This window comes from Cryptomeria japonica, chromosome 2 (assembly GCF_030272615.1).
Source record: "Cryptomeria japonica chromosome 2, Sugi_1.0, whole genome shotgun sequence".
In the NCBI taxonomy this organism is placed as follows: Eukaryota; Viridiplantae; Streptophyta; class Pinopsida; order Cupressales; family Cupressaceae; genus Cryptomeria; species Cryptomeria japonica.
Genome location: NC_081406.1, coordinates 204,073,245 through 204,083,737, shown reverse-complemented (window position 1 = coordinate 204,083,737; position 10,493 = coordinate 204,073,245). Strand labels below are relative to the sequence as shown.

At 32.6% G+C, this 10,493-nt stretch overlaps 1 protein-coding gene across 2 annotated transcripts in view; it reads left to right on the top strand.

The window, feature by feature from the left end:
• Positions 1 to 262: 262 nt before the first annotated feature.
• LOC131034124 (uncharacterized) overlaps positions 263 to 10,493 on the top strand; it is a 144,898-nt gene continuing 134,667 nt past the window's right edge. Inside the window, exons 1-2 of one of the 2 annotated variants that reach the window (XM_057965519.2) lie at positions 263 to 404; positions 537 to 647. The gene's annotated coding sequence lies outside the window, so the exon portion shown is untranslated. The remainder of the gene's footprint in view (positions 405 to 536; positions 648 to 10,493) is intronic. The other variant, XM_057965520.2, reaches the window with a different exon arrangement.

The window sequence follows — 10,493 nt, the reverse complement described above, 5'->3', positions numbered from 1 at the left end:
AAGTCATTTTGGGCGTTCTTTACAAAAGAGGTCCAATTCCCATTCTATTTTTCCCTGCCTGCTCTGTCTAACTGTAGTTAAGCTTGCGGTAACCAAACAAGCATTTGTCAACGGTTACTATGTGGATCAGAGCTCGCCAGCCGTACCCGTGGGCGGCGCATTGGTAACCCTCACCTCCGGTAAAAGCAAATAATCATTGAGCAGGTGTCATCTTATTCCACGGTCTTGGGTTCAAACCGCAGTAGGAGTGCAATAAGCTAAGCTGAAGTGTCGTGTTCGAGGGGCTTGTTTTTTGTCTATATAAGGATGGGACCCATTTTGCCCTGATTTTTAATCCCTGAGGCCAGGGTTTGGAGGATTCTCTGAGGGAGGTGTTATCTCGATACGGAGAGAAACGAGAAAAGGTAGGGACTAGGGAGGGTTTACCTTTCTGTATTTTGCAGATTGATTTCATTATAATTAGGCTTTTATGCAAGGAAGGTGTTGTCTGAGGAAGGGCAGTTTCGGCCGTTTCATATTTTATCTCCGTTTTGCAGATTACTCTTTCGACGGCGAGAAAGGTTTGGACTTTGGACAGATCTGGTCCATCTAGAGACTCCATCAGGCAATATTTGAGGCCGGCTGCATCTTTGCTATCAAAACGAAAGGTGTGCTCCTTGTCATTTAAAACTCTTACTTCAGTTTATCTGCTGGTGTTTTGTTCAGTTTTTAAGTTCTCTTTTGCTCCGATCGGATATATTTTAGCTAAATCTTTGCGATTTTGAAATAAATGCCTCTGCATCTATAGGAATGGAAATATTTTCTTTGACAGGATTCACTTTTTCTTTAACTGCCTGCAATTAAAACTAATTTTGTACAATATTTTTGAGAGTAAGTACTGAATATTTTACTATCATTCAATTTGACTGTACCGGTGACCAATCGGATTGAAGAATCTACAGAGCTTTACAGTGCATAGGTGTAGGCAATTGCAGGGCTTCAGAGGAGTAAAATGAATCCGAAATAGAATACTTAGACATTAAATACGCTGATGTGTAATGAAGCATGCTTTGCAAAAGATAATCGCCCTGTAATTTGATGTAGAAGCTAAATTTTAAAACCGATCTGGCCTTAAATTTTTAATTGCGGCGTCTGTTCGGAATCTCGAGATAAATAAACTATAAACAAACCCTCATATTTGATAAATATTTTCGGATTACTTTAAAATAATCTATAGCCAGCCAAATTTTTCACTTACAGATGCAATCTTGGAAAAAAGTTATCTACAGCTTCTGTTTGTTAAGTTCTCTTTTGCTCCGATCGGACATATTTTAGCTAAATCTTTGAGATTTTGAAATAAATACCTCTGCATTTGTGCATTTTCAGAATGGAAATAGGTTCTTTGACAGGATTCACTTTTCCTTTAACTGTCTGCAGTTAAAACTAATTTCGTACAATACCTTTGAGAGCAAGTACTGAGTATTACTATCATTCAATTCAACTGTACCAGTGACCAGTCGGATTGTAGAATGTACAGAGCTTTAAAGTACATAGGTGTAGTGGCATGTGGATGGCTTCACAGGAGTAAACTGAGACATTAAATAAGCAGATGTGTAGTGATGCATGCTTTGCAAAAGATAATCGCCCTGTAATTTGGTCTCTTATAACCGATCTGGCTTTAAATTTTTAATTGCGGCGTCTGTTCGAGATCTCGAGATAAATAAACCCTCATATTTGATAAATATTTTCGGATTACTTTAAAATAATCCATAGCCAGCCAAAATTTTCACTTACATATGCAATCTTCAAAAAAATATTTAAATCGTCTATTTGTGAACTCGAGATCAAGAAACTATAAAAACAACCTTGTATATGATAAATATTTTCGGATTGCTTTAAAATAATCTACAGCCAGCCAAAACTTTCACTTACAGATGCAAATCTTGGAAAAAAATTATTTACAGCGTCCGTTTGTGAAGTCGAAATCAAGAAACTATTAAAAAAACCTTATATTTGATAAATATTTTAGGATTGGTTTAAAATAATCCCTAGCCAGCCAAAATCCAGTTACAGGCATAGTCTTAAAATATTAGTAGTATTTTTTGGCAAATTTCTGTGTGATCAATGGATGTAAATAGAGTAATACGGTCATCATGCTAAAGCTACGTAAAGCACGGACGAAGCTGGAAATCGTGAAGAATGCCTGAAATGAAGTTTGAAATTGGGAACACGTGGTATTGTCAATCAGATACAGGGGAACATGTCTGATGTCTGATGTCATGATTCGCAAGAATAAGTACACATATTATTGTAGTCATGATGGACATCTGATTAGTGATTACTGTGGAATCTCGATAATAAAAAACTAGATTTATTCTCGTCCGCTAGTGGAATGTCTTCTTTTTGCCGTTATTTTTAAGTTTATTTAATTTACTTTTCAAGCTGTTCTTCCTTGGCAAACGATTACTGGTTTTCACCACTGCAATAAAAGAGATTATTATGGAGGTTCGTGGGTTTTCAAATGATTAAGAATGAGCTAAAGGTGACAGTCCGTGTCGTGTAAGGTGAGACAACGTTGTACAATCTAGTTATGTGGAGATGGGTTTTATTCGCCTTCAATATTGACTAAGCTATCAAATCAATTGTCGACTAACCCTCAATTCCTGAGTACTTTTCACACTGTGAGAGACATAATTGGTAAACAAAGAACTTACCTTAATATTGAAAGAGACTGGGAGGCGGTTCTGTTGAGGGCGTTTTTTTTTTTTTATATTGAATAGAGTCAATTACAGTAAAAGGAATATCAGTTCATAAAGGATTTGTGTATGGAAAGAGAAAAACGCAGTAGTTGCACAATTATAAGTTCTAAAGACAGAGACACAACAGCAATACAATAATCAGTTCCAAAGGAAAACGAACAACCGTAATACTAAGATCAACGCCAAAGGCATAATACTCAACAACTGTAATATAATGATCAGCCCCAAAAGAAATAAGCATATGTGAGTGAAACATCAGTCATTAAGCAGAATTTTATTATTACTTCAAAGGTAGCACTAGCAGGATAGTCTTTGACTTTTATTTTTACTTCAAATATAGTCTAGGGATTTGAAAAAATTAGTTAAAAGATCAAAAGATATATTTTTATGTAAAATGGTATTATTAGATACAGTCTTAAGTTCTTCTAATAATTAATTTATATTTATATTTTTTTAAGTAATTTGTATAATATTATTAATATATTTTTTTATCAATATATTTATCTATAATTTTTTTTCTATAAATAGTTATTTTTATTTTTAATTTTTAAAAATAATTTAAACATTTTTGAAATCTTTTATGACATCGAATTTTCCTTAGCAACCTTGGTCTAGAAATTTAGCTAGCCCTCTTCATACAATGATCATTAATTCACACATTTTATTAAGGAGAGTTTATTGACACCTTTTATATATTAATTTAAGGTATATGAAACATTTTAGTGTTATTGGACCAAAAATTGTAAATTTTATTTACTGTCATGGGATACTTAAATAAAGAGAAGTGTAAGTTTTATAGGCATGGATCTTACCTCATCTAAAATTATCTTAGTTGATGTTTTCTTTTAAGGATAATCAGTTCATAGAAATTATTAACATTTAGCTAGTAAAAGAAAGTAATTTGGGAAGTAGAAGTTTACAAGTAAAGTAAACTTCTATGACTTGGATTTGATTGTAGAAAACTTGATATTTTTTTAATAAAAATTTCACTTGTAGCTAAATATTTAGCTAAATATTTGGTAAGACCAAAATTCTGTATTATAGGATAATAAAGAACAAAAGAAACTTTTGAAGCTACACATATATCAATATTCATTGCTTAAATATGAATCTGTGTATAATTGCTTGAATTTATATATGCATAAAAGAAAAAGAAACTTCACACTTGTGAAAATAGGGAGCAAAGACCAAAGATCAAAGATAGAAAATAATAATTTAAATAAGGCAAAAAATGAACCCCAAAGAGAGGAGAGATAAGAAGATAAGAAAGAGACATCATTGTACAAACCTAGAAAGAACACAAAGGATTTTTCCTTGAAGCTAATGACCTTTCTTGTTTTGTTTCCTCTCACAACTTGTAACCAAAGCATCCATTATCCATTGAGAGCCCTCTTGAACTAACTCCAAAGCTTCAATATTAAATTTTTTCGCTTCTAATTTATTGACAGGCCTTTTATTGGAAGAATAAAAATTTGATTTAGAAATCAACCTAGCCATCTAAGAAATAGTCCAAACATTGATGGTTTCTGGCTCATCAACATCCATTATGACCTCTTCCTCAATCATGGCTAGAGATTTTTTGCAACTTCTTTAGGTTATAACAATCCATGTTAATAGCTAATAGAGTCTTCTAAATTTTTAATTTTGTAGGGTATTGAGGTGATGGAAGGGAAAAATACCTCAAGGAGGAGGTGAGCCATTCTTATTAAATCCATCATGAAAAGAGAAGGGAGGAGGTTGAGCCATAAATCTACCATGATCATACCAAATGAAAGCCTTACCAAGACTTCCATCTTTTTGAACCCATTTAATTAATTTTATAAACATAAAAGTAGGGTTAGCTTTAGTTTTCAATGTTGTAATTCTATTAACAAATAGACTACACCTGAAACATCATTTTAAAAGGCCCTCAAAATTTAAATACTGGATCCAAGTACTTAAGAATAGTGGATTCTAATTATGTGAGAGATGTGTTTTGAGATATCAACCAATGCACATACCCTTAGATATCTTAAAAAAAAATCTTGATTTGAATCCATTTTCATGAATTCTCCCATGCTATTGATCAAAGATTGAATGAAACCAAGATCTATCATCACTAATGGTACTTTATACAAGTGAGACTAGAAATGAAAATAGAGATGATCCCTTTGGTTGTATCAAAGAAATGGGTGCACTTAGTCATAAACATCTTCAAGTTCCCAAAATACTAAGGTCTAATATCAAGAATGAACCTACAATCACAAAGTACTAAAAAAGGGATAGGAAGAAACTATGATCTAAAGGCTTCACAAAATGGGGGCTTCAAATTGCAACAATTCAATTTATTCCAAGATTAAAAAATTACTCATAGATGGATGCTTCCTGACAAGTATGAAAACTAGATTTCTACTTTCAACATTGTCACATATAGTCTTAACACAATTATCTAGTAAGTGGAAATCAACTAGATCATCTTTGAAGCATATTGCCATGTCCCCAAGATTGAAAATTGGTGATATGAAATACTACATCAGAGAGTGGGGGAAGCCTTTCCCAATAGAATTGCAAGAAGGCTCTATTTTATAGAAGAACCACTAGCTTGGGATGAGCCGTAGGAGAAGATTTCAAAATAATTGACTTGCAAAATATGTGACAAGAATGTGCAAGGTTAGAAGTATTTTTACACTACCTATAGGTCTTAGAACTCAAAACATCTTGCATCCTTTAAGGAGGAGATGAAGTAGATGGAGCACCATCCCCAATCCCAAGTGAGCCAAGATTACCAAATACCATCACTAAATTTTATGAGAGGATTGAAATGACTTAAGACATTTGGAAGCATGTTGCATATGTTGATCATAATCATGTTTTTTCTCTAGAACATGTACTCCAAAATCCCCTCATGCCGTGTTTGACTTATCCTACTCCTTAGATCCATTCACTCTTTCTATCCTACTCTCTTGCTCTTTTTCTACATTCATTCCTACTCCATTTCGCTCTTTCTCATCACTCCTACTCCATTTCACTCTTGCTCATCACTCCTACGTTCATACTTGTTGCTCCTTCACTCTCTTTCCCCAACTAAATAATCTGTATATTAGTATATTGAAGTATGTAATTTATCAAAGTATATTTTAATGTCCTATATAAATAAATACTCAAATACATAGTCGCAATATCTAAATTTGATCTATATAACTTAGACCTATAAATTTGTTAAGTAAATTTCTTAGAGTTGCCTAGAAATACATTTTGTAAATCAATTATATTTGATAGTACATAATTAAATGTGAATAAGTCCTCAACTATATGGAAACTAATATTTTGAGATTGGTATCAAATGTTTTAAATAAAGTTTTTTACTCATTTTATTTTCTAGGTTTACATGATAAACTCCAAAATTAATAAACATTGCAAATCTTTTTTATATTTTCTTTTCTAGGGTTTGTAGAAGAGACTTTTTTCTTTTCTAAGGTTTTGGGATTTTTTTAAATCTATTTTCTTATCTTTTAAAGAGCTTATATAAGACACATATAACAAAAAGTAGAGAAACATTACACTAAAGAAGATACAATAGCACACAATAAACATAAAAATATAATAACAAATCTCAATCAAGTCGTGTTGTAAAAAAGGCTATGCCTATTAAATATAGATATAAAAATGACTTCGAATGAAGACATTTGCTACAATATCTTCCTCAATTGCTTAAAATATCATTGGCTCTTGTTGTCTAAGCCATAAAACATAGTTATATTTGAAGGTAAAGAATAAAACAAATAATGGGCCTATAAGTGATATTTTAGCCATTAAAGTACTAAAAAATGACCCCCAATTCAAATTCACTTCACTTTATATCAAATGTCACCTATAATTAAATGCACAACCTTCATTCAAAGTTTCTTCACATGTAGCAATCGTTGTTCATTTGAATGAAGGTCCTTCATTTGAACAATAATCTTCATTTTAAGGTGTTTAATAAATCACACCTTCTAAAGCTCATTTTTATGAAATCACCCACGAGTTGGATAAGGCTTTATGCTTCCACCCAAGGTTTAGTGTCAGAGAATGAATAATAATTGTAGAACACTAAAGTTAAGGAAGCCATTACAAATGCCATACGAATTAACTATTAAAAATGTACCATTATTCAAGAAGTGAGTATTGAAGAGAAATCACTACACATTGAGAATATTCAATTGAAATATAAAAAATTAATAATGAGAATCTTCAATTGGAGAACATGGAAATTAATGGTCATGAAAATTCTATTTATTTCTTCTCACATCAATTATCAAGTCAATATCAAATAGCGTTCTTTCTTTTATTCACATTGAAGGAAAATCATATCATATCAAGATAAATAGAGTGAGATATTATAAACTAAATCTATCCAAAAGAAGATACAATAATTTCTTGCTATTTGGTTTGAAAATTTTCCCTTTCACTTAGCTCTAACAATTTGACACTTGAACCTCCTAGAGACTTCCTTTCTCTTCCCCCATTGATTTTTATAGTCTTCCCTTTGGTTTTTCCACATTGCATGATGGTTGTGTTAATTGTCATGTTGGTTGTTGTGCTTCATTTGGTGTCATTTTAGTGGACATTCCCTTTGGTATGCTTTTATTTGAGGTTATAAAAGTGTCATGGACTACATTTAGTGGTATTTCTTTCCCTTGTATGACCTCTCTTATTGGTATTTTCAAGGATCCATTTTAATTTATCATCTTTTATCCGTGGTTGTAGCAAGGGGTCTCCTCTTTGTACTTCTAGATTTTTTTTTGTTGTTGTAAAAATGTGAAATCTCTATTCCATCAAATTTTATTTCGGGGTGTGGTTCCGTGTTTATCTCCCATTATGTCATGGTGGCTCCCCTATTATGATTTGTTTTCCTACCAATGATTTTAATTATACATTCTCTTTTATAGTTATAGTTGACCACTCTAATAATCCTATTATGGATGCTCATGGTCATCCTCCCTTATTTGGGAAGCTCACGCCTTTTCCCTACACTTTATCTTCTATAGTGTTACTTTTTGGTATGAAATTTCTTGAGTGTGAGGATTATTTTGCTACTCATAGTTTGATCTAATGTATCAACTATCTATAGATAAACTACCCTAAAATATGTGAATGAATTTCCAAAAATTGGCATCTTATCATCTCTAGCGATGTTGAGATTTACCCCAACATTAGAGGATTCTTTCTTATTGTTTTGAAAATATTTGATGATAGGTATGGTGTGCTTGAAGGGGATTTAGATTTGGGTCGAGAACTCTCTTATGTGAAGCTTTAATTTCCTTCCTTGAATGTAGCATTCGATCCTATCATTATCCATCCATTATGGGTTCAATTCCCAACCTCTTAGTTTAATTTTGGTTAAAATATTATTTTATTGCTATCATTAATATTTTAGTGTAATTTATTCTAACATATCCAACTATTATGGTGTTTACTCATATGGCTTATGCTCATGTATTAGTGGATTTGGACATCTCCAAGGCTCCACCAATGGATAGTATCTTGTAGGTATACGATCACCTTTGGGTTTAGCTCCTTGACTTTGATGACTACCATTCCTAAATTTTAATATATGTTTTGCTACTTATCATAGTGTTAGATTACCTCCATCCTAGATGTAAGGCTAGTAATTTTTTCTTTGTGGTAAGATGTTCTCCCACATTATTTTTCTTTTGACACCTCTAATGATGATGGTTCTTATCTTTCTTTGAATCTTCCCTCTAATGATGTCAATCTTGTCTCTCATGTGGTAGCTTCTCTTTGTCATTCAACACATCATCTAATTAATTTTAATTTGTATTTGCTAGATAATCTTTATGGGCTTGTAGTAGTGGCGCATTTTTTATGGATGACAGTTTCTTTTGATGGGTTAGCCTAACCTCTAGTTTTTATCATAAGGTCAAACCTAGTTCCTTGACATTTGTATAAAAAATGTGGAAGTGTCCTCCAAAACCTGGTCTATATTTCTACTTCCAGAAAGGAGATGAAAGGTTTGTTAAGGAGGTTTTATGGTCTATATAGGCTTGTTTGAGCAACCTTTGTAGGTAGGTTAGGTGATGGACTTCCAATGTGTCTTAAGTCATTTGGTCTTATGGGTCTAATTAATTTCAACTTTATTTTAACCTTGTTTTAGATGTTTCTAATTGGGTATTGTAAATTTGTATAAGGTGTGGTCCCTTCCAAAATTCCCTTTTATCCTTTATACAAGATAAAAAATTCCTTCAGTATGGTTTACTTGAAGTTTAAAATTAATATTTTCATGATTCTTTAAAAAAATTTAAAGATATTTTTTACCTTATTACTCTTTTATTTTAAAAATATTTATTGTGGTGTTGCCAATGAAGATATTTCAATCATTTATTATTAAGAGAAACAATACTTGACAATTGCAAGTGTTCAAGAGATTTGATGAGCTAAATATTTTGCTCACATTGTAGGTACCACTGATGAAATAGGGCAGACAACTGAGAGGGGGGGGGGGGGGGGGGAGGTGAATCAATTGTCTCCAAAAACCTACACAAATTGAACTTAATCTTAGATCTGATAATCAAACATGAAAGCATGAATCAACAACACATTAGAAACACACATAATACTAAGAGGAAAAATCATAGTGGAGATGACCCCACAAAATAGTTATACTTTGTTAGAAGTATTAGAATGGGAAATGCGCATGCATTCAGGCACACTACCTAGAGCTCACTGCTCAAAAACAACAAGGGCTACAACCTAAGGAAGGCTCACTACCTTACAAATAAATTTGGATCACATCCAGAAGTAATTAACTAGAAAATAGCATCCTTAATGCTTGGTTATAGTTCCGGTTAAGCACATAACAACTGTTAGGCCCAATATAGAAAGCTAATGTACTGAGAGGGGAGGGGTGAATCAGTACTCCAAAACTTTTCCTTTGTAATAGCCTTACTGTTATGCATAAAAATAAAACTATAATCAACAGATAACAATCATACATGATTCACTCCATAACATATATATTTTGGTCACATAGAAACTCTTGGTTAGAGAGAAAAACTGTGGTGGGGATGGCACCCACAACTTCACTACTGCAATAATAAAGAATGCTCGGTTAGAGCTACATTTAGCTATTTCTGATAGCTTACCTTGTTAGGAGTATTAAGATCAGTTAGATCTACCTTACTAAAGGATTTTTACAACACTATATAAGTGTAGCACCTGGTTAAAGGATTTATAGTTTATAGACTTGGTTAGAGTCTTTTACCCTATTAAAGGTTTCTCTTACAACTTCAAAATATTACAATATAATCATTACAAATATCTACAACTTTACATCTGAAATGTTAAAGCAGATTCTATGTGCTCTGAATAAGATTACCTAGCTTGTAGCATACCTTGGTAACCCATAATGAAACTCTATAAACCCTTCTATTTACTCTGTTCTTTGATTGTTCACTGATAACCTTCTTGGTGACCTCTCTATGTCTCTATAACAATCTTCCTTCATGTATACACACTGCTATCTCATTGCATCTCTTACCATATTATGTGTCTTGTTCTTCTAACCCTAGAATCATGCTGTATATATAGATCTCTTACAGTGGTGATCTGATTCATTGCTTCGATCTTACAAAAAGATTCTTCGAATGAATAACTAAACAAAATATCTCATAGGTTAGATTGGCCTTGTAATCATACACAATCTCATAGTGCAATTTCCAATGCAAAAACGGTTAGATGTGCCTCGATCTTGTAACACGTTTTCATGTGCATGTC